We start from the raw sequence: 24,617 nt of genomic DNA, 5'->3' as shown, positions 1-24,617 counted from the left end.
CTCCTTGAAAAAGACAGTTGGATGTGCTCTATAGACCTTCATGATGTGTACTACCACATTCTAATGAGCAGGCGATCCAGAAGGTTTCTATGCTTCTGACTAGGAGTCAGTCACTTCCAGTTTTGAGCTCTGCCCTTTGGTCTTACTACAGCCTCCAAAGTGTTCACCAAATGCATGGCAGTAGTAGCAGCTCATCTGAGATGCAAAGGATTGTGTGTGTTTCCATATCTGGACGACTGGCTCATCTCTGCCCCGACCAGGCATCATCTTTGAAAATTAAATAAAACCACTTGTCAGCAGAAAAGCGAAACAGCAAACCACGACCAAAAGTTAAGAAGAATAAATTTATGTAAAGTGCTTTTCGTTGCCCCAATAAAGCAACTTCTTCAGAAACAATACGCATTAGGAGGTACTGTTGTTTAAAAGTGGTGAATAAAAGTCACATGGTTAACCACACCTCCTAGCTACACCACATTTAAAAAGACATTACGTCTTACTAAACAAGCAACTCTGAAAAATCATAATACTTTTCATTAAAATAATTTGTGCATGTACATGTACATGTCTTTCAGAATGTTGGCCATAAATTTATGTTTAAAGCTATTGACCACATTCATTTTAATTCGAGAGGTGGTCCTATTAATTTAATTCTGGAGGAGCATGAAGTTATATGGCAAATCCGTTTGAATGCATTTGCTCATCCTGGCTTAAATGATTCATGTAATATTGCTTGGCTGCTTAAGCTTAGGAGCTTAGTACGCTAGTTATTTATCGTTGGGATTATTCAGTATTTAGAGTTTTGTTTACATTATCAGTGTAGCATTTTTATGTTGACATAATACTATTTTATATGACGTGCATAAATTATTTTAATGAAAATTATTATGATTTTTCAGAGTTGCTTGTTTAGTAAGAAGTAATGTCTTTTTAAATGTGGTGTAGCTAGGAGGTGTGGTTAACCATGTGACTTTTATTCACCACTTTTAAACAACAGTACCTCCTAATGTGTATTGTTTCTGAAGAAGTTGATTTATTGGGGCAACGAAAAGCGCTTTAAATAAATTTATTCTTCTTAACTTTTGGTCGTTGTTTGCTGTTTCACTTTTCTGCTGACAAGTGCCTAGTTTGTTTTAAGTATCTTCTTTGAAAAGCCAGGGACTACACCATTCAACTTTGTTCATCCCTTGGAATCACAATAAATTATGAAAAATCTGCTATAGAGCCATATCAATCCTTGGTTTTCATAGGAGCACAAATAAACAACAATTATGTCAGCAAAGCTTCCCCAAGTAAGAATCTGTGATCCTCAGTGTCATGTAAGAATGCTATTCAACAAGAGAAAGGCTTCGGCCAAACTAGTCCTACAGGTGTTAGGCAAAATGGCGCCTTCAGTTGTGCTAATACCACTAGCTCAACAACACACGAGAATCCTCCAGTGGTTACTCTTGACACAATGGTCTTTTCGGGATCTTCCAGTGTCTCACAAGATTATACTTGACCAACTCTTGCAAAAGAGACCTTCAGTGGTGGCTCAATTCTCCAGTAGTCTCTCAAGGCTGTCCCTTTCTCCCCCCTCAGCCCAAAGCTACAGTGACCACAGATGCATCCCAGATAGGGTGGGGAGGCATTATCTGGGAAACACAGCCCAAGGCACTTGGCAGGAACATGAGACCCACTTGCACATATGTTGCAAACATTTCAGAACTTTCTCCCTCTAGGAACAGTAGCAGTTCATTCAGACAACATATCTGTGGTCTGGTATATAAACAAACAGGGTGGAACCAGATCTTACCACTTATGTCGAGAAGTCCTGAGGGTTTGGCAAAGGGCAGAGTCCTCCAACCGCTTTCTAATAGCAATGCACATTCTGGGGAAATCCAACATGATTGTAGACAAATTGGGCAGAGACATTCTTTGGCCATGAGTGGTCCCTCAGTCAGAAAGTGACAGAAGAAATCTTCTGCAAATGGAGCCAGCCTTACTGCGATCACTTTGCATCACCCATCAATGCCAAATGCAGCAACTATTTTGCCCTGATCCCCCCTGCGGGGAACTCACTGAGAGATGCACTTGTTCGTGATTGGCCCCTGGGACTTCTTTAAGCTTTCCCACCAATACCTCTGATTCTCAAATTCCTACAGAAGGCAGGCTTGCTGGAAACCACAGTAATCCTAATTGCCCCCTATTGGCCTCGTCAGATATGGTTCCCTTTTATCCAGACTCATGTACAGAAGGGACCATAGATCCTGAACCCAGTTCTGGATCTACTGACACATCCGTCAGGAGAACTTCATCCCATTCTGCACAATCTCAAACTGGGAGCTTAGTTGCTCCTCTTTTCCTGTTAGCCAGGTTTCCTCTACTTTCTTCTTCTCCAGTAAAACACATTTTGTTTTCCTCTCACAATAACTCTACTTGAAAACTGTCCAAAAGTAAATGGCAAAGATGTGTGGCCTGGTCTTATCTTAATAACATAGATCCTTTCACAGCTCCCTTGCTCTCTATTTTGGAATTCTTAGCCAAATTATTCAATGAGGGAGCTGCTGCAGCTACTATCAGGGTTCAACTAGCAGCCACCTCTAATTTTCACATAGGACATAAAGGTACTGCTATAATTTCTCACAGACTTTGTAAAGCATTCCTAAAAGGTACTTCCTTAATTTGCCCCCCATACAGAAACCCTATTCCACCTTGGGATTTTAACTTTGTATTGTCAAACCTTGTTTACCCACCCTTTGAACCTTCTGCCACATCTGATTTGAAATTTCTATCTGTAAGACACTTCTTTTAAAAGCTATAACTTCAGCTAGAAGAGTTTCTGAGCTACAGGCAGGCTAAAGACAGAGTTTCTCTGAGAACGAACCCATCCTTTTTACCTAAAGTGGTTTCAGAAACAAACCACAATCAGTCTATTAAATTACCAGTTTTCTTAACAGAGGAGAATACTCTCTCCACCTTTTGGATGTCCATAGACAATTACATTTCTATTTACACACAACATTATAATTTAGAAAGTCAGATCAGCTCTTTATCTCTTATTCAGACATCAGGAAAGGCCAACCGGTTTCTAAAGTAACACTATCCAATTGGCTATCACAATGTATATTATTCATATACAATTCTAACCAGAAGACTATACCAGATTCTATCAAGGCTCATTCTACTAGGGCAGGAGCCACTTCAGCGGCTTTCCAAGCCAGGTTACCCCTAGACAGCATCTGTGCTGCAGTTACATGGAGTAAACCACATATTTTTATCACTCATTACAAGTTGGATTTGACTTATAGGAGTAGAGCATCCTTTGGTTCTATGTTTCTAAGGAATATTCTCCCATGAGCCATCCAAAAATTGGGTAGCTAGGGACATGGTCCCATCAGTAAGAATAAAGATGAGATTGACAACACATAAAGAAGTTATGTTCTTACCATAATGTTCCATGTGTGTTGGCCATCACGTCCTTTATTCTCGCAACCCACCCACCATTCCCCCTCCTGGTAGACCTAGTAGTGCTTATTGGATTTTTATAGCACTCTACAGCCTCTGAGTTATGGCTTGTATAATATGTTTATGTTACATTGTCTTGGTAATATATACTTCCACTCAGTGGTGGGAGAGCAAAAAAAGATCTGAGGTTATAGAACAGGTGCATTATGGGTAGGGAGAATGCCCATGAGCTTGGGTGAGGACCTCGAGCTTATATAAAAGGCTGAGATGGATCCGACCCATCAGTGAGAATAAAGGATGAGATGGACAACACACATGGAATGGTATGGTAAGAACATAACGTCTTTTTCCATTGTGTCTTCTTGACAGTATAACCATATTCTTTCAATTTTCTTTTTATATGGTGTATTTCCTTTTACTGACAATTTATCTGTTACCAGTCTCCACAAAAAATCTTGACATTCTACTTTGTGATTACACCATTTGCTTCTTATTTTTTTAGCTTTAATTTTTGTCATCTGCTAAATTTTCCCATGGTTTTACATAGTAATGTTTTATCATTACATTTTTATACCATACTTATCTTTTTCTATATCAATTTTTATTTTCCAAAAAAAATAAAATAGTTTTTCTTGGTAATATTTTATTTCTTCATTTATGCACTCTTTTTCTATTTTTACCATACTCCAAAATTGTATCATACTTGTATTTATACAGTTTTACTACTAATTTGTCATCTTTTTCATTTCCACTTTAACACTTTGTACAAATTTTGTGAAACATCATATACCAGTAGGTTAATTAATCTAAACCTCCTTCTTTATTTACATAAAAAACTCCTCTTTTTATGAGGTTTAATCTAGAACCCCATATAAATGAAAAAAATCATCTGCAAGAATTCCTTTTTGAAATACTGTTGTTTGTTTGTAAATGGATAAATAACTCAAGCAAGCGTTGACAGAGTGAGAAATAACCTTCTATGTGTAAAAAATCCAAGTAATCCGGTCTTCTGAGACAAATAATTCAGTTTATTACACAGATAAACCACAATAAGCGCTTTCACTAACTAGTTAGTGAAACGTAGTTAGTGAAAGCGCTTATCGTGGTTTATCTGTGTAATAAACTGAATTATTTGTCTCAGAAGACCGGATTACTTGGATTTTTTACACATAGAAGGTTATTTCTCACTCTGTCAACGCTTGCTTGAGTTATTTATCCATTTACTTATCTTTTTTATAAGCAAGCGTGTTGTGGCAGTAACCAGCATTTTTAATTTACCTTTCAACACTGTTGTTTGTTTGTCTTTTGGCTTTTCCCAGTTAGGGGTCGCCACAGCGGAACTCCAGCCCGCTAATGATTGGCAGATGTTTTTTTATGGTGTCGGGTTGCCAGCCCGATGCCCACCCTTCAACGAAGACACGCCCATTCAGCGCATGTTTTTCGAACGCCCACGCGACCGCGGGGAGAACATGCAGACTCCACACAGAAGGCACTCCCAACTCAAGTCGAGAATTGAACAGGAGAACCTCTTGCTGTGAGGCAACAATGCTACCACATACTATTAGCAACATAAATATAATTGCTAAGTATGCTGTTGTTTCCATCAGTACTGAATTTATCAAATAAGCCTTTTTCTGAATTATATGTTCTCCAAAAAATACTCGTTTGATTTATTTCTTCTATTGTTTTTCCCTGTTGAATTCTACTTAACATATTTATTCCCAAATTGTATACCTAACACAGAAATTCCATTCATATATACCCACGATCTTTACTATATTACCTAAACCTTTACTTTTCTCTTTATTTAAAGCTGTCCCTTTCTCTAGGCACGCATTTGTCCAAAATCATTACTTCTTTTAACCATACTTTGTTTTTTTTTGCGATCATTATAATGTTATCTACGTATGTTAACAGAACTGGAATTCTGAACCCTTCAGGTGATATACCCAGCCTCCTTCATTTTGTAATTTATTTCACATACTATCACATTCATAACTAATGCAAAGAGTGTACAACTCACTGGACATCCTGTCTTACACCACTCTTCATATGTGCCTCTTAGCTTAACCATCTATTGACAATTATTTTTACTATATTATTACTATATGCATACTGCGGTGGTGGTGCTGCGGTAGTGTTGTCGCCTCACAGTAAGACGTTATCTTGTTCGATTCTCAGCTAAAGTGTCTTCTGTGTGGAGACATGCGGGAATGGGTGTACCTTCGTTGAAGGTTGTGTGTCAGGGCTGGCAACTCAGCACGTAAAAATCTACTGCCAATCATTAGCGGAACGGAGTTCCGCTGTGGCGACCCCTAACTGGGAAAAGCCGAAAGACACAACATTACTATATGCTGACATACATAATTTCCCAACTTTCTCACTTGTATTATATTCTTTCATTATTGCCCATAAGATTTCATGCCCAATTGTATCAAATCCTTTATTAGGGTCTCCTATCATGATTTTTGATTCTTTTTTGTTCATAATACCATCCAAAATTTTTCTAACTATAATTAATAATTCTTGAAAACCCTTCCCCTTTATTCTATATATGCTTTTTTCCATAATATTTGCCATTTTAGTTTCACATCTGTTTTGCATTATTTTTACAAGGTTCCTATAATCATTATTATTCAGTACTGTTGGTCTCCAATTTTTTAATTCTCTTTCATCTTCCTTCTTCCATATGAATTTAAGTATTCTACTACATAATTCTTTATACATAAAACCTTCATTTAACCATTCATTCAATTTTTTTAAAAATATTTTTTGCCACTCCCTTAAATTTTTATATACATCATACCTTATTCCATCTGGGCCTGTAGCCAAATCTGTATTTGCTTGTCCTAATATTTATCTAGTTCATTTAAAGAAATCTCTTTTCTTAATTCACTTTTTCTGTTAACTTTTTTACTTTTCATGTTTTTCTTCACTTCCTTCTTTTTTCTTTAAACATTTATTGTACATATTGTACTATACTATTCATAATATTTTCCTGAGTTCCTTCTATTTCTGCTGTTACATCTTTTTATTTCTGTCATTACACTGCCATCCTCCTTTACTAATCTGCTTAAGTACCTCAATTCTTCTATTTTTTCTTGATTTCTTTCATCTAATTATTTTCTTTGTCAAAGTACTTTTTATCATTATGTTCTAAATCTTCCAGTGCCTCATTATATATTTTTATATTTTTCTTTCTATATTTTTCTCACATCATATTGCCAATGTAAAAAACATTTTTTTATATTTTTCCTTAAATATCATTCACCATTCAGACCAGTTTTTATAAAATGTCATAGTAATATGATCTCTCCATAACTGTATTACTTATCACTTTCCTTCTTCATTCCATACTTTCTCGTTTATCCTTTTTATTCCTTTGCCTGTTTTTATATATTCCTTGTTTTCTTTGATCTCTAGCCATATTGCAGGATGATCAGAAAATCCTATTTTATCTGCCTCCCAGTCTGTTATAACTAAACCTTCTGATACTATAAAATAATCTATTTCAGTTATGTACATACCACTTGCTAAGTCCATAAATTTTTGTTTCAAAGTTTTAACTTACCGCATCTTATAACTTCTAACATTTTTCTTATTTCATTTCATTTCTTTTTACGCTTAACTCTTAAATCACAATTAAAGTCTGCTGTTATTATTATAATAATATTTATCACTACATAGTCTAAAATCTGATTAAGTAATCTTCCCCTTTCTTTACAGTTAGTTTAAACATATAATGTTATAATTCTATGTAATTGTTTATATTTTAAATCTGCAATAGTTAATCTTCCCATTTTTGCTAAAGTTGCATCTAATATATTTCTGCAGAATACAGCTGTTCTGGAACACCTCTCATTTCCCAAATTCCAGATGATCTTTCCTTCTCGTAGTTTCTCTGTTTGTAATCTTTAATTAAAAATCTTGTGTCTTCTAATATAATTACATTTACAGCACATGTATTACACTACTTCAAAATTCCTATTCTTCTTACTGTGTTCTTAATCCTATTCACATTTACAGAAATCACTCTAAAAATTTCATTTTCTCTTTTCCTTAGATTCATGGTTTCATAGTTTCATAGTTAATTACTGGGCTAGCTTCCTTAATAGGCCATTCTAAGCCTAACCTATTTCCTTTACAAAGGTGAGAATCAAACAGTGTACCTTACGTCAGTGAGTCAAACATCTTAATCATTATACCAAGCCTCAGTCTTTAGTTGTATATAGTCTTTTTCATCCATTTCCCTTTTTTATTTCTTTTGTACTTATCCCTTTAAATGTTTTTTTTTCTTTTATCCTTTTTACCAGTAGATTTCTTTTTTACATTTACTACTTTCCAGTTTCTGTTCTTCATCACTTATTTTAGAACCTTCTTCTATGCCCTCTTTATTATTTATGTCTCATCTAATTTTTTTCTTCAATGTCTACTACTTCTAAAATTTCTTCATTTTCTTCCCTTTCTTTTTCTTTTTTTTTCCTACTGTTATTTTCATTTTGCAATCCATCCTTCAGTTTTTTTGCATCATGTTCCATTTCTCCACAAATATAACATTTTCGTTTGTCACAGTTATTTAAATGTCCTCCTTTTCTACAAAAGAAACATGTTTTGGGTTGTCCCCGGTATTTTGCAGTACCGTTATTCCTCTCCACATTTATCATGCTTGGTATATGTATAATTTTTTTATTTATTTTTAACACAATATTACAATCTTAGCCACCAGTCCATAAAGCCTTATTGTCATAAACTTTTGCAATGTCCAGTATTTCTTTACATAAAACTTTCAAATGTACTTTCAAAATCTTTCTTTCTAACTTTGTTCAAAATTGTACATGAATATTCTTTTTTGTTTCCCTGTTAAATGCTTTTATCATATAAAGATTCCATGGGTTACAGTTTTTTTTTATATTCTCCAAGATAATTTTCCATGGAAAAAACAGGCTCAGATATAATGTCACAAAATGTATTTTTGTTATTGTTTGTTTGCCTTTTTTTTGCATTCTCTGCATATGTTTTCTTTTCCATCTCACTGCTGTTCTTCAGGGTTGTCTCTTCATCCTCCTTTTGTATTTTCTCCATAATGTCCCCCCAGGAAACATCTCCTTCATTTTCTAGCTCACCCTGCACCACCATTTCTTTAAGTAAATCATCTCACGACCTTGTCCAGAGGGTTGTAATAATACATCCAACATTTGCTGACTCATCTTTTTCAAACAGGTTTCTTTGAAAGATTTCCTCTGAATCCTGGACACATTTTCTGGTCTTGATATTTGCATTCTCCTTTATTTCTTATTTCTTTCACCATTTATGTTTCATTTTACCATAATACACATATTTTATCATACTCATGTTTATATTTTCTATACTCTTAAAATCTATCAGTATCTTATTTTCACACAATTTCTTCCACTATTATCTCACCTTCGTACAGGTCAAAAAACATGTTCTGTCATTTCAACTTCCCCACAATAATTACATACCCTCTCTTGAATCCTTTAATAGGGCATATTTGCTTTAATAGGTAGTTTACTTATTGTCAGTCTACACATAACATCCTTACATTCATAAATCCTTTTACACCATAGAAGCCTTATATTAATTTAATTTCTTTTTTCATTTTCTAAGTGCTTACATGGGTAAATATTGTAGTGTTCACGCATATTTAAATACCGTTCTTTTCTGTTTTTCCTACATTTTCTGTATTCAGTTTTCATAATAAAATGTTATTCTGATAACCTTTTACGTCATCATTTACCTTATTCTTCCATCTTTTCCCACATCTTATTCTTTCCCAAATATGTTTATATTTGATTTTCATCCAAACATCTACTAAATTCCTATTTTCTTCTTTTAATCCTACCAATGCTTTATATACAGATTCAAAGAAGCTAGCATACAAGATTCCTGTTCTAATAGGATTCAGTCTTGATCCCGATATATATGAGAATATAAATGAGAATACAATCAACAATATCACTTTATCATACTTTGATGGCATCATTTAAACAGTCGGTAAGTAGGCCATTTTACCTAACAGAATAGACTATATTAAATATACTTTTTTATATACAACAGTCTATATGATTTCCAAAATACAAATATTTCTTTCAGTTTCAATTTTTGTATAATTTTTCCCATTGTTTTTCTTTCTTTATATTTGTTCCAAATATTATTCCCAAGATATCTATCTCCTCATCATTAAAGTGAACATCTTCCAGTTTACCTAAAACACTAATTCCTTTATTTTTTGTCTTTATTAATATCTAGACCAAGCATGTTTAAATATTTAATTTCTTAATTCCCTGTTCCATCCATTCCATATTCTTAGTGACTAGAGCTATATCATCTGTGTAAGTAAGAATTATTGGAATATATACACCTCCTATCATCTTATACCTTGCCATTTTCAATTCTCTATTCATTTTAACAATCACAATCATGACTAATGCAAATAAGATGATGTTTGATGGACAACCCTGCCTTATCCCATATTCCATTTTAATTTCTTCACTTAGCCATCCATTTTTTTCTCATACACTGACATGATTACATTTATTATTTTATCACTTATACTGTAATCTCTTAATATATTAGATAACTCATCATGCTGTATTCTGTCGAATGATTTGTTCACGTCTACTATCATAACTTTAGTTTCTGTCTTTTTATTTATAGTATCATCTGTCACTTCTCTTAGTATCCATAGTAAATCTTGACTTCCTTTCCATTATTTTCCAAAAATCGTACCCTCAAGCAACTTAACCACACCTTTTCCTAATCTTTTTCCTATTATTCTGATAAATATTTTATAATCTGTATTATTCAGTACTATCTGTCTCTAGTTTTTAAAGTACTCTTTTTCTCATTTTTTTCAAAATAAATTTCATAACCCCCGCACATATCTCTTTTTAACTATCCCTTTTTCCTAACTACTCATTCAATATTTCCACAAAATGTAATTTTTACCATTCTTCCGTAGTATAATAGATAAAATACTCAATTGCATCCATCCCTGTGTCTTTTTCCATATTCAGTTCTTTCAGAATTCTGTTAAGTTCTTCCACATTTATATATATTTTCCATAATCTAGTTGTTTTCTTTGCTTAATTTTTTAACCTTCCATACATGCCATTCCTTTATCTCCCTATTTTTAGATGTGATTTTATATACTCTTTTATTATTTTAAGTATTTTCTGCTGTGTATTCACCCTTTCTCCTTCATTATTTTTCAACTACCTTATTACCCTCTCATTTTCTATCACTGTCTTGCTCAAATATGGAGCTGCTACTTCATTTTTTTCCTTATAAAAAATTACGTTTGTTTATATAACATTTTTTAATCTTTTCCTCATTCATTTCATGTCATTTTCTCCTTTTCATAAAAGCTTGTATTATTTTTCAGGACCTCTCTGAATATTTCCTGACTTAATAACGTGTATTTCTGCTCTTCTTTCCTTCTCAATGCATAACATTTTAAAAAGCATTTTTTATATTTTTATTTAAAGTTTATCTACCAGTCTGTCCAGTCTTCACAGAAAATACTCATTTCTGCATGATCTTTCTATAACTGACCAATTTCCCTTCTATCTTCCTTACATAAATCTTCCTCATTAAATCTTTTAATATATTTACCTAACCTTACATATTCTTCCTTTTCCTTCATTTCTGACCATATAGCCAAATGATTTGAAAAACCCATTTCCTTTTTCCTTTTTTTATAATCTTCAAACTATCAGATATTACAAAGTAATTTCTGTTTTAATCTCATTTCCTTTGTAAGTTTAATGTTTACTATCCATAAATATAGCTTTAAAATGTTCTTTATCTCATACACCTTCCTAACACCATTCCCTTCTTTCTTTCTTTAAATCACAATTAAAATCTCCCTCTAATATTATTTCATTTTTCACTCCTAAATAATTTAAGAATTTTTTAAACATTCCCTCTCTTTCTTTTTTAGCTACATATGCATAAATTGCAATAACTCTATGCACGTGTTTTTTATGCCGTATATCTAACACTGTTGTTCTACCTAATTCCACTATAGTGTAGTCTAAGACTTTTACTGTTTCATTAAATAATGCACCGATCCCTGAACATGTATCTTTTCCCATGTTCCAGACAATGCTTTTACCCCATAGCTCTTCCATCTGTAACCTTTCTTCTATCTACTAAAATAATTACATGCATATCAAGTTGCACACACCATTCTAAAACACCTAATCTTCTTTTAATATTCTTTATACTATTAAAATTTATAGATAGAATTTTCAGCTTCTTACACGTTTGTTGTTCTTTCCAGCTTACCCTTTGCCTTTTTTATTCTCTTCTGCAATTACACTTTTAAATGTCCTTTTTTTCTATCTTTTACCCTTCCCCCATTGAATTATTTTTTTCTCTCAATATTTTCCAATTCATGTCTTCTTCACTTGTTCCCTGTACCAGTTCTTCACCTTCATTATGTTCATCTTCCTCATCTATTATTTTTTATTTATCCTCCCCTTGTATGTCATTCCTTTATTCATGTTCATGTTCTATACTTTTTTCTATATTATATACACATTTTTGTATTTGTTCTTGTTCTTTCAATTGTATCTGCTCGTCACACACTACCCTAGTATGTCCCATTTTCACACATTTTTTACATATTAAATCACATTTTTTTGCTTCATGCCCCATCTTTCCACAAATAAAACATTTCCTTTTATCACAATTACTTAAGTGATCATCCTTCCCATCACAAAAATCTGACCCCTATATCTGACAAAACCTTTGTTACCTTCAGCATTTATTAGACTTGCAGTATGTATAATTTTATCATTTTCCATTTTCAAAATCACTCCACAATTCCATCCCCCAATCCATAAACCTCTATCATCATATATTTTTGTAGTGTCCATAATTTCTTTGCATACATTCTTTAGGCAGTCCATTAATATTTCTTTATCAACTTCGGTTTGAAGTTGTATAACAATCCTTTTTTTGTTTCTCTATTAAATGTCTGTACTACATAAGAGTTCCAAGGATTACAGTCCTTTTTTTTAAACTTCTCCAAAAAACTTTCCATATACTGTCCTGTCTGGAATAAAATGTCACAGTAAGTCTGTTTGTTAAGATGTATAAAGGCTCTTACCTCTTTAGGAGAAATTCCCAAAGCAGCAATCACTGTATCCCATACCTTATACCTCTCAAGTTCCTTCTCTTCTTTACTGCTAAGCTACATAACAAATTTCTTTTTCACCATCTCTCTTTCTCCTTCTCCTACTCGCTTCTTTCCTTCTTTTACAGTTCATTCATATGATTCTGTCTTTCCTAAAATTTCTCCCACCTCTTCTTCTTGTATGCCCCAACAAGCTGCTACTTCACTTTCTGGTTCGCTGTAGGTTATTATTTCTTTTAAATATATATCCCACAACCCTCCCGACTGGAGGGTTTTAATTATGCATTCTAATCTGAACCCATCAAACAGACCCTGTTGAAACATGTATTCTGAGTCCTGTGATGGTTCACCAACCTTCATTTCACCATCATCCTTCTTTTCACCCTTCTTCTCTACTCACACTAACTCTTTCAATCCTCCATGCTCATTTCCCTTCAATGACTGGAAGCTTTTCAATACCACTATCTTCGCCAGAACCCTTTCGTCCATTTGCTGTTCAGCAATCTCCTCACACTTCATAAAAAGCAAAAGAAAATAACACAAAAAATGCCACCACCAGCTGTGGAAACAGTCTCAATGTTTAATAATTTAAAAACACCATGTAAACACTTAGCACTTTCACCCAGTGTCTTCCTGAGCTTCTTCAGAGTGAATACATTACTTGTCAACTCATTTAAATAAGCACTAATCACATGATCATTCATTTCAACACTTAAATAAAAACAAATTAAAAAAACATTGTAAACATTTTTCAGGATGTATACCATACCTAGCTAAGAATGGAGAGCTGCTAAATACCACGAAAATGTAAAAGTACACCCCAAATGGAGAATGTAGGGGGCACAATTTAAAAGTGTCTCTTGAAAGAATTATTGATAAAAAAAAAAGTCAAAAGTACCACTCCAGAATGTTAAAGTGCAATGTGTGTAAGCTATGCAAATATATAAATGAAGGTCCTTATGTGTTAGTAGTTTCCGGTGTGTTTTCATGGCTGACGGTGGCATTTTTTCTTTTCTTTTGTTTGTTATGAATTTTCACACTCTTTGAATGTTTTTATCTGGTTATAATCACCTCACACTTGTTCTCTGCAGCCATCTTCCTCCCAGCTTCTCTGAGCCTCCTACATGCTCGGAACAGAAGCCGGAAGCGTAACAGTAATGCAAATCCCCATTCACTATGAGTAGAGGAAGTTCTCTGGTGCCTTTGCTAAATTACCTCTTGTCCATATGAATGCAACCTCTGGTCTTCCCTGAAAAGAGGCTTATTTCCTAGTGGCATTAACCTGGTCAACAGATTGTAAAGTAAAATAATAGATGCATTTTGTCAAGAAGATAGTAGTATTTGTCCCTTATAGTACATCATTACTGTATAACTCACGTCATTCCTCCTTTCCTCAAGTTTTCCATTTTGAGTAGTGTTAGATGGTCCTTTGTCTGAAGGCAATTAAATACTAGTTTGTTTCACTTTGAATCTAAGAATTATACCCTGACCATTATACGATGGGCATTGAAAAGAGTCATAAGGCAAGAGGTATGGGTATCTCAGTCCATTATTAAACAGTTAGTATAAAGCTGTGAATTTTCTAGGCCACATTAGTAATGCTGAGTGCCAGAATCATGCTACACTGATAGCTATACCTGCAAATAAGGGGATGTCATTGTAAAGTAAGTAGTAATTCCTTTATTGTTCACTCTGCTAGCTACAGAGTTGAGATTAGGGTAATGGGTACTGGCCTGCATAAAATATATGCCAGTCATAGTTTGAGGGGAAACGTCACACAACATAAATATACACAGTATACTTTGCCATAAGATTACATGCTTACCATGACTCTCTTCACAATTTTTCCATTCAGATTATATCAGTTTTTCATGAGTAGTTACATTCAGAGTCTATGTAATGCTCTCCCAGATTCCTGAGATCTTGGTGTTGGTGACTGTTTTTTGTACAAAAAAAGTTTGAGTACTGTTGGGCACAGTACTCCTCAAACTAGATATTGACCATTCATTTCTGCCTACTAGATATTGGCCATTCATTACTGCCTACCAGTTGCACGTATACACACAATCTGAACATATAGCTGAATGTTTGCATAGTGTGTTATCCTTACAAATCTACCAATTTACACATTTCACAGGCTTAATTTTTCTCTTGTGAAAGTAGTAGCCTATATGTTGCCCACATTTACTAGATTGTAGGGCTATAATAAAATTGTGCAGAAACTCTTCCCTGGTGCCTTCTTTTCTCAGGTATAACTCTCCTGACTCCTTCAGTTAATTTTTTGCTCACCCCTTTCATGACTGCTGTCCATCTGATTCCAGTGATTTCTGACTATTCATTTCCTTTATGATCGTAGCTGATCATGGCACAGCTTCAGGCAGCCAACAGAAAACTTTTGTTGTGCAGCACTAACACCCCTTGTTTACTGCTTAAGCCGTTAGGAGAGAGGCTTGATATGGAAGCAGGGTGGCGGTATCACTAACTTCCATGAATGATGTAACCTTTCAGTTAACCCTGACCCACCAAAACAGATAGCTTCCTCTAGATCCTTTGTCTGCAGCAAGTATGCAGTAGCTGCAGACCTGTGCCATGGCATGACCCTCAACCTCACCTCAGAAGACATGAGCAAGCATCACCTAGTCCAGCAAGCAGCATAAAGCATGGAAACAGTTATGGACAAGGCACCAGTCCATTTTAAGAAAAGCATGGCTGTGCATGATAAACACACATGCGTGTGCACACACACACACACACACACACACACACACACACACACACACACACACACACACACACACACACACACACAGAGTTAACTTACAAACTGAACACATGAACTTACAGATGATTTAGAGGATCACGTCTTCACCGAGTGGCACACCTTTAGGATGTGGAAGGAAACTGGTGCATCTAGCAAAAGCTGATGTGGACATGCAGACTCCACACAGAGGTCACCCTGCAACCAGGAAATGAACAGAAGAACCAAGACCTAGGTGGTAGCAATGCTAGGTTTACTGTCATAATATTTAAGTTGGTTCAGTCAAATCCACTTTGCACAAAGTCCGGAGGTCGAATGGTGACAATGTCGAACTCTGATATTGTCGAAGTACAAATTTTGCCACTATCTCGACCCATGTTAACACTTGTTTCTAGGTTGAATTTTGGATGTAATTTGACAACATTGGACTTCGGCATTGTGACTTTTTGCAGATGTGGGTCGATGATAAGATCATCCGACCGAGTCCACTTCAGTGTTATGATAGTAAACCGCAGTACAGTACTAATCAGTGCAGTACTGTGCTGCCCCAGCAACTGAGGTATTTATCAGAAATTCTTATGAAAGAAATTGTAACATACTGTTTTGAAGTGGGTTACACTGTCACGTTCAGATATATCTTTTTATTAGAGACATGCTAGTATACTACACAACTTTGAATATATTTAACAATTTGTAGTATGTGTAACTTTAAATGCAGGAGATAAGAAAATTGACTGGAGCCAATGTACTTAAATTTCATTCTGTCATACCCTCTTAAATTTCCATTTGAACCCTTTGTTTAATGATTGAAAATTCCAATATGAGAGAGTTGTTTTGGAATGCTGGTCAAGGATAGGTGGTAGTACTTGAGTTTCGAGCTAGAGGTTGCCTGTGACAGCTTCAGATACAATATTCCAGATGAACTTACAAGTGCAAAACTTATAAAAACAAACCGTGCATTGCATTCTGCAGCCTCCTGTGTCTGTAAGATGCAACATATATAAAAAGTATCCCAAATTAAATAGTAATATAGAGAACATTAGCATTAACTAATATTGAGAACAGGTGATCTCGTACCAGCAAATAATTAATATTACATATGGTTGTATCACAAAAACATTTTAAATTCTCAGAGGAAAGAAAGGATAATTGCAGTGTTGTTCATTGTACGATACAGTAACTTTTTAGTTATTTATTTTTTTCTTTCATGAGAAGCTTGATTTTAATTAGACATTACAGCAGTGGCAGAAAATATTTATGATTTGTACACCACACAGAATGGGATGCATTAGTACAAACTTTGCCCAAAACAACTGACAAGATTGGCAAGAAACAGATCTTAGAAAATCAGCTTCAAGTTTAAGATGCATCCAGGAAGAGTACACATTAGTGGTTAGTGATCTTCTAAAACTGTACAAAGTCAACAGCTACATTCTGTTATGTGGAGGAAGTGCTCTTTAAAGGTTAGTTTGAATATGCCACTGGATTCCAGCCCAACAAGTACAGAATGAATTCCACAGAAATTAGTCTGTGCATGTTATGGCCTCCACCCTGTCTTTCTTTCTGTATGTAGTGTTTCTCTCAAATTGCTGGGTAAGATCTTTGAGTTGTCATATCTGATCAGGCCTGAACTATAGGAAATAGGGAAGCTATGCAGTTGGTGCTGATTGACTTGATGGTCACAGAACAAAGACTGATGTATAGGAGACAAAGGCCCATTTTATTTTTAAGACCCTTACACTGGGGTTGGCTACTGTGAGTATCAGAAGCAGCAAACAGTGCAATAATAGATTACTGTGCTTCACACAAGCCTTGTTTCTTGTGTATGTGGAAAGTTTTCTGCCTCAGGTGAGGATCTGACAAGAAATGTTACTAGCTGAAGTACACAGACATCTTTAGTAACATGAACCCCGTCGATAAGTGTATCCACTCATAGTTCTGTGTGCTTCATTGAAATAATATATGGATGTGTGCGTGTATATGTGTATGTATATAGGTCTAGGATTATTCACTGAAAGCACATTTAACTGTGCACAATTCACTGAAAGTTATATATGGCCTTTTCCCCACTGTAGTGCGACCCTGTAGTTAGAATATATAGGAAGGGGGGTGTGGGGGGCATAGCCCCCCACCTATTTTAAATATTTTGAACTATATATATATATATATATATATATATATATATGTGTGTGTGTGTGTGTATATATATATACATATATATATATATATATATATATATATATATATGTATATATACACATATCAATAAATTACTCTTTTCTGAACTTAATATATATCCAAACTATGTGGGGCCTCCCCACATCCCCCTTACTGTATATACTAACTCCAGGGTCGCACTACGGTGGGGAAAAGGCCATATATAAGTTTCAGTGAATTGAGCTTTCAGCGATTTGTGCAGTCATTTGAGTTTCAGTGAAATGTGCTTTCAGTGAATAGTCCTAGACCCATATATGGGTCTACTTCATTTGACTGAAAATGAAATTCCTAGTACCACTTCACTGAAAGCCCACGTCACTGAAAACTCATTTGACTGAAACTCATTTTGTTGAAAGTTATATATGGCCTTTTCCCCACAGTATTGCGATTCTGGAGTTAGTATATATATTAAGGGGGGGTGTGGGGGGCACAGCCCCCCACATATGTTGGTTATATATTCTCTTCTGGAAACAGTCATTGCACTTGTAAGTATCAATGTGTATAGTTTAAAATGTTTATAATATGTGGGGGGCTATGCCCCCCCCCACACCCCTCTTTAATATATATACTTACTCCAGGATCGCACTACAGGGAAAAGGCCATATATAACTTTCAATGAAATGAGACTCAGTCAAATGAGTTTTCAGTGAAGTATGCTTTCGGTGAAGTGATCCCACTGATTTCATTTTCAGTGAAGTGTATTTTCAGTCAAATGAAGTAGACCCATATATACATACATACATACATATATATATATATATATATATATATATATATATATATATATATACATATATATATATATATATATATATATATATATCTATAGGAACACTTCACAATGCCGAAATCCTGAAAGATCGAATTTCATATTGTGAACAGAGAGCTGCATACAGCGTGGAATGGGAGATTTCCCTTTTCCTCGCTGTAGTGTGATATCGGAGTTGAAATATTTAAGTAGCAGGGGGGAGGGGGGCTTTTTTTTTTTTTTTTATTTGTTTTGGAATTTCAGTATTCCGAAACATCGATCATATGGTCTCGATCATATGAAATTCGATGTTTTGGAATTTCAAGATTCTGAAGTGAATCCATATGTGTGTGTGTGTGTGTGTGTGTGTGTGTGTGTGTGTATGTAAATATATGTATATATATATGTATATCTATATATATCTATATATATATATATATATATCTACATACATCCACATATATATATATATATATATATATATATATATATATATATAAAGTACATGTAAATACTCAGCAGCAGTAATTTACCAAGAGACTGATATCAAATATTTCTCTGTAGTGTATTATTACCAACAGATTTTCAAGTTTTGTGTTTGTGATGACTTTCAAGAACAACAGCCTCTGATCATGCCTCTGATTTATTATGAAATCACAGACCTTTCTTGTACTTAGTGTTGCTTATAGTTAGATAGCTTAATGTAATCACAACTCATAGGTTATGAATGCTGAATTTAAGTAAGAAATCCTGTCTGGCTAAGAACCCATTCCAATATGCACTGATCTTTGGTTGTCATCTTACATATTTAAAAATAATTAGAAAATTAGGTGTATTGTTGAATGAAGCCTTGAACAAAACATGCAGTAGCTTTGTTTGGAGGTTGACACAGCATCCTTTCTGGTACCACTGCTTCAATGTAATACCAGTGATGCATTTCCTTTCAGGTTTGCCAGCTGCCTTCTGCTTCCAGTGTCACCAGTGTTGATGCTCTTCGTGTTTCACTGTTGCAGTCATCACACTTGGGTTATCTGCCTGCAGGTAGCCCTCAGCCGGCCTGAATACCAGAGACTTAATATTTCTGCATTGATTGCTGTCACTCCAGGACTGATGTTAGGTCATCAGGGGTATTAAAACAGGCAGCCAATGCCATTACATCAGTCTTTCTTGCCGTGCATGCCTGAAGCAGAAGCAGTTCGGATGAGTGCCGGTCGTCCACTACCTGAGTTTTCGTTTCCGAATTGCATCATCCTGAAGTCTTCTAAAGCTAAGTACCCCATTGGGGTTCCTTTTTTCTTGCTCTAACCGATATCAGAAAAAGTTATTTGTCTCGCCTGTGGAAAGCAAAAACCAAGATTTCCATTCTTACTGTGTCACCTCTTTAGGCCCATACCACGACATAACTCACTGTCGGTTTTGTGCCTTGTTCAACACCTGAACTGTTCCTCATCAGGCACTTATTGTTGCTAAATACTTTCGCTCTCGATGCCCGTATTCCAAAATGGCTTCGGTAAGCCATATGACTACTGATCTTCTGAAAAAAACGTAAGGATAAAGACAGAGACAGACCGCACAGGTCCAAAACTGCCGATGATGTTTCCGTTAAGCTAGTCGCCAGTTCGCTGGTACTCGGTGAGGCATTTTAGCCTCCCCTGATGCCCGCCTCACTGGATTCGCAGGCCACAACCGAGACCCGTTCGGAGTCCGGTATGCCACGAGACTCTTCTTTGACTGCGGAACCTGCAGATGTCTCTACCTTGGATGGGTCCAGAGCCGCTGAGCAGGTACTGGCTTCTGAGGAAGTTCTTTGCACTACCGATATTCGACACAAACTGATGACTTCTTTCGCGTCTTCAATTCTGTCTAAAACTACCGAGTTTCTAAGGTCAAGAGTACTAACTACGCCTAAAAAAAACGACAACCCAAACTCAAGCACCTGCTTCCTTGCCACAACATCACATGCTTAAAATGGCAAAAGACCTGCTTATGCTGATTAGGGGAAGCCAGCGTTCCCCTGCTAAGAGAAAAAGAGACCTGTCCCCAGCAGTTTTAACAGACCAAGAGTCTGACGACTCTGAGGTATCTGATTATGAAGACATGCCTTTATCTGCTTATGAGGATTCAGATGCAGAGGAATCCATACCCTCTGCTTCTCTTCCAGAGGATTTTTCTTTTGGTGAAACCATACATATTTTAAGAGAGCATTTTCACTGGGAATGCCAAGACTATCCTCAGTCCAAAAAGAGACTCAGAGAATTTCTAGAGTTGCCACAACATAGACCTTTTAGCAATACCCCCAGTTCTAGATGTTGTGGATGATGTCTTTATGGAATCCAGTCTAACTCCTGATACATTACCCCCTGCTCCTAGGAAACCAGACAGGTACTACAGAGTTCCTGACTCTCACAAATTCCTTTTCAGAAATCCTACTGCTGACCCAGAGATCATCTGCCAGGGGCCTAAAGGTATCAAAGCGACTACAGCTAAGAATCCCACCCCTCCGGACAGAGATTCCATAGCTTTAGACAGATGGGGTAAAAAAGTATACACCTCTGCAACTCTCGCCGTTAGGGCATTGAATTGACAGTTTCACTTGCTGAAGTACCAGCAACATATTATGGAACTTATTAAGCAAAAATTAGCTACCTTTATAGACGGTGCAGAAAATAAAGAATTACAAGAGCTGATGCTATCTGCAAGCCAAGTCAGCAAGCATACTTTGCAATGTGGCTTTGATGCCCTAGAAGCATCTTGCAGGGCAGCAGTCACTGGTTCTATACTGAGAAGGCATGCTTGGCTTAAGGAGCAGACCTTGCCAGGCCATGTCAAATCAAAATTACTAGACTCTCCTTTGAACAAGGATCATCTGTTTGGCACCAAAGCAGAAGAGGTTCTTAAAAAGATGGAAGAAAAAGCTAAATCTATGCAGGCAGTCAAAGACTTCTTGCAAGTACAGCCTCCAAAATTCAGTAGGCATTGGCCCTCAAAACATTGGTCCTTTCCAGCCCTCTAAAGGCCATCTCAAACTAGACCCAGGGGAAACAACCCCCCCACCCAGACTATATTCTCAGGGTATGCAGAGATCTAAGCAATGGAGTGCCTCCACTTCAAAAACAGGGAGTGCTAAGCCACCCCCTTACGGAAAGAATTCACAAGGACTTCTCAACTCCTGTCTTTACCGCTGTCCAACTGCTCGTGCCCCTAGGAGGAAAACTTGCCTATCATGCAAAAAACTGGACTTCCATCACCAAAGACCAATGGGTCCTCAACATTGTATCCCAGGGTTACAAATTTTACTTCCACTCTCTGCCAACCCCAAAAGGGTTCCCAGATCTACCTCTAAACCAGTGGGTAGAGGCACAAAACCAAGTTCAATCCCTGCTCTCCATAAGGGCAATTCAACTTGTTCCTGCAAAACAGATAAGTCAAAGGTTCTATTCCAGACTTTTCCTGGTACCCAGAAAAGCGAGCACTTGGCACCCAATTGTAGATATCTCCATTCTAAACACCTTCTTGGTGGTACCAAAATTCAAAATGCTCACCCATCAGCAGCTGCTTCCTATGCTGACCAAAGATGCCTGGTTAGACACCCTAGACCTAAAAGAAGCCTATCTGCACATCCCTATCAGGGATTCATGCAGGAAATACCTACGCTTCAGGGAAGAATCTATGCATTATCAGTTCTCTGCACTTCCCTTTGGCTTATCCACTGCTCCCAGAGTATTCACAAAAATACCTGGCTCCAGCCATTGCCTATTGTAGACTGAGAAAAATTCAACTTTTTCCGTACTTGGATGACTGCCTGATTCAGGTAGACAGGAATTGCTGTTGCAGCACCTGGCATTTGTAAAGAACCTTCTAACCTCCCTGGGGTACACTATCAACAAAAACAAATTAAAACTAGTCCCCAGTCAAAAGATTGTATTCCTGGGAGCAAGCTTAGACACAGCATCCCAGATGGCATTACTTACTCCAGAAAAACAAGCCTATCTGACAGGCTACTTCATTCAAATTGCCATCAGAACCCAGCTATCTGCAAGGAAAATCATGCAGGCCCTAGGGTTCATGGCCTCTTGTATTCTACTAATTCCATATGCCAGACTGCATATGAGGAAACTTCAATGGTACTTAAAAAGTCTTTGGTGCCAACATTCTCAGGACCTGGAAACTGTCATTTCTGTCATACCTTGTCTAAGGACAGAGTTTCTGTGGTAGGCAGCAGCATGCAACCACAATAAGGGACTTACCTTTATTCAACCCCACACCGCCCAGACCCTAACCACAGATGCATCAGATTATGCCTGGGGGGCACACCTGGATAACAAGTGCATTCAGGGCCACTGAAGCCCAAGTCAAATTCATCTGCACATCAACCAAAAAGAGATGCTAGCTGTCCAGCATGCTCTAAAAGCTTTCAGATCCCTACTCTCACCAGGACCCCTGCTAGTAAAAACAGACAACACCACAGCTATGTGGTACATCAGCAAGCAGGGTGGAATCCACTCTTACCCATTCTGCTGGCTAGCCATGGCCCTGTGGAACACGGCCCTGGACATGCAGGTCCATCTGCAAGCTCAATTCCTACCAGGCAAACAGGTAGACAACTTAAGCAGAAATCTCCTAGACCCACATGAGTGGCAATTAGAGCCCAGCACATTCAGCCTTCTGACTCAGAAATGGGGGGCCCCAGAGGTGGACCTCTTTGCCTCCCCCTGCAATCACCAGTTGAGCAAATTCTGCACCAGGACACCTCACAGCAGGGCCTAGAAAGTGGATGCCATATCCTTCCAGTGGGTAAACCTTTTGATCTATGCATTTCCCCCTCTGTCCATTCTCTCAAGAATATTGCTCTAGATAAGACAGGACAGACCAAGGAGAATCCTGATTGCCCCAGACTGGCCACACCAGCACTGGTACCCACTACTGCGCAGCCTGTCACCGGTGCCACCCTGGCACCTACCCCAGAGCCCGACCCTCCGCACTCAACAGGGGGGACAGATCTTGCATCTGCAACTGCAAACCCTTAATCTAGCAGCCTGGCTTATTCCTTGAATTCTCCCCCAGTGACTAGCCTAAGGAAGCAGGTGCTGGATGTCATTCTTGAAGCCAGAAGACCCAGTACAAGGAAATCTTGTGAGGATAAGTGGAAATTATTGCTCCTAGATTCTTTCTAAAGGAAAGGACACAGCACTGCCCTTCTACCTCTAATCCTGGATTACCTAGCAGATCTACTCCACAGAGGTCTATCCTTCTCCTCCATTAAAATCCATGCCTCTGCCATCTCTGCTCATTACACCACTGAGCCACCTCTCTTCTCTCACCCTGTCATCAAACTGTTCCTGAGAGGGTAAACAACTTAAGGCGACCAAGGAGAGCACCCACCCCTGCTTGGGATCTTAACTTTGTACTGGAAAAGCTCACTCTTTCCCCCTTTGAGCCTGCAGCATCAGCAGAGTTACAATTCCTCTTTTGGTAAACAGCCTTGCTTCTGGCCATCACTTCAGCTAGAAGAGTGCCTGCTCTACAAGCACTCATGGCTATGGAACCCTTCATTATTTTTCATGCTGACAGGGTCTCCCTCAGGACTAATCCTTCCTTTATGTCTAAAGTGGTGTCAAGTGTGGCTCTCAGTCAATCTATCCATTTGCCAACATTCTTTGCTAATCCTCAAAATAAAGGGGAAAGGATCCTGCACTCCTTGGATGTGCACAGACATCTCAGATTCTACCTGGATAGGACTAAGCCCTTCAGGAAATCTGACCAGTTACTACTCAGTTTTGCACCAGGGGCAGAGGGCAAGGCCATTTCAAAACAGACCATTTCCAAATGGATAGCAGACTCTATCCATTTCTGCTACAAATACCATGGGAAACCTACCCCTCAGGGGTCAGGACACATTCCACTAGGGCAACTTCTACCTCTACAGCATTCCTCAGGGGAGTCCCTACCAAGGACATTCTGGAAGCTGCTACCTGGAGTTCTGTACACACATTCACCAAGCATTACCACATGCCTATATTTTCCAAATCCAGGGCGGGTTTTGCAAGAGCAGTCCTGCACTGCATACTAGCCAGCCCAAACTCTTCTGGACTGCTTCCACCCTTTCTTCAGCTTTGGGAATCAACCCAAGTGTGATGACTGCACACTTACCATAAATGTAGATGTTTGAGTGTATTCACTGTTGCAGTCCTGGTTTCCCTCCCTCCAGCCCCCTTCTCTCTCCTCTCTGTGTATATTACTCTCCCCTTACAGGGGTATTGGTATTGGTATTTACTTTTTACTGGTGG

At 37.2% G+C, this 24,617-nt stretch overlaps 1 protein-coding gene across 4 annotated transcripts in view; it reads left to right on the top strand.

The window, feature by feature from the left end:
* Window positions 1–24,617, top strand: part of MYO9A (myosin IXA) — a 2,281,069-nt gene that overhangs the window by 1,571,605 nt on the left and 684,847 nt on the right. The window lies entirely within an intron of this gene.

The sequence above is a fragment of the Protopterus annectens genome, chromosome 7.part0 (genome assembly GCF_019279795.1).
Source record: "Protopterus annectens isolate FY-2018-M chromosome 7.part0, PAN1.0, whole genome shotgun sequence".
NCBI classification, from domain to species: Eukaryota; Metazoa; Chordata; order Ceratodontiformes; family Protopteridae; genus Protopterus; species Protopterus annectens.
Note: the sequence above shows the minus strand (reverse complement) of the source record. Positions and strands in the feature narration are given on the sequence as shown.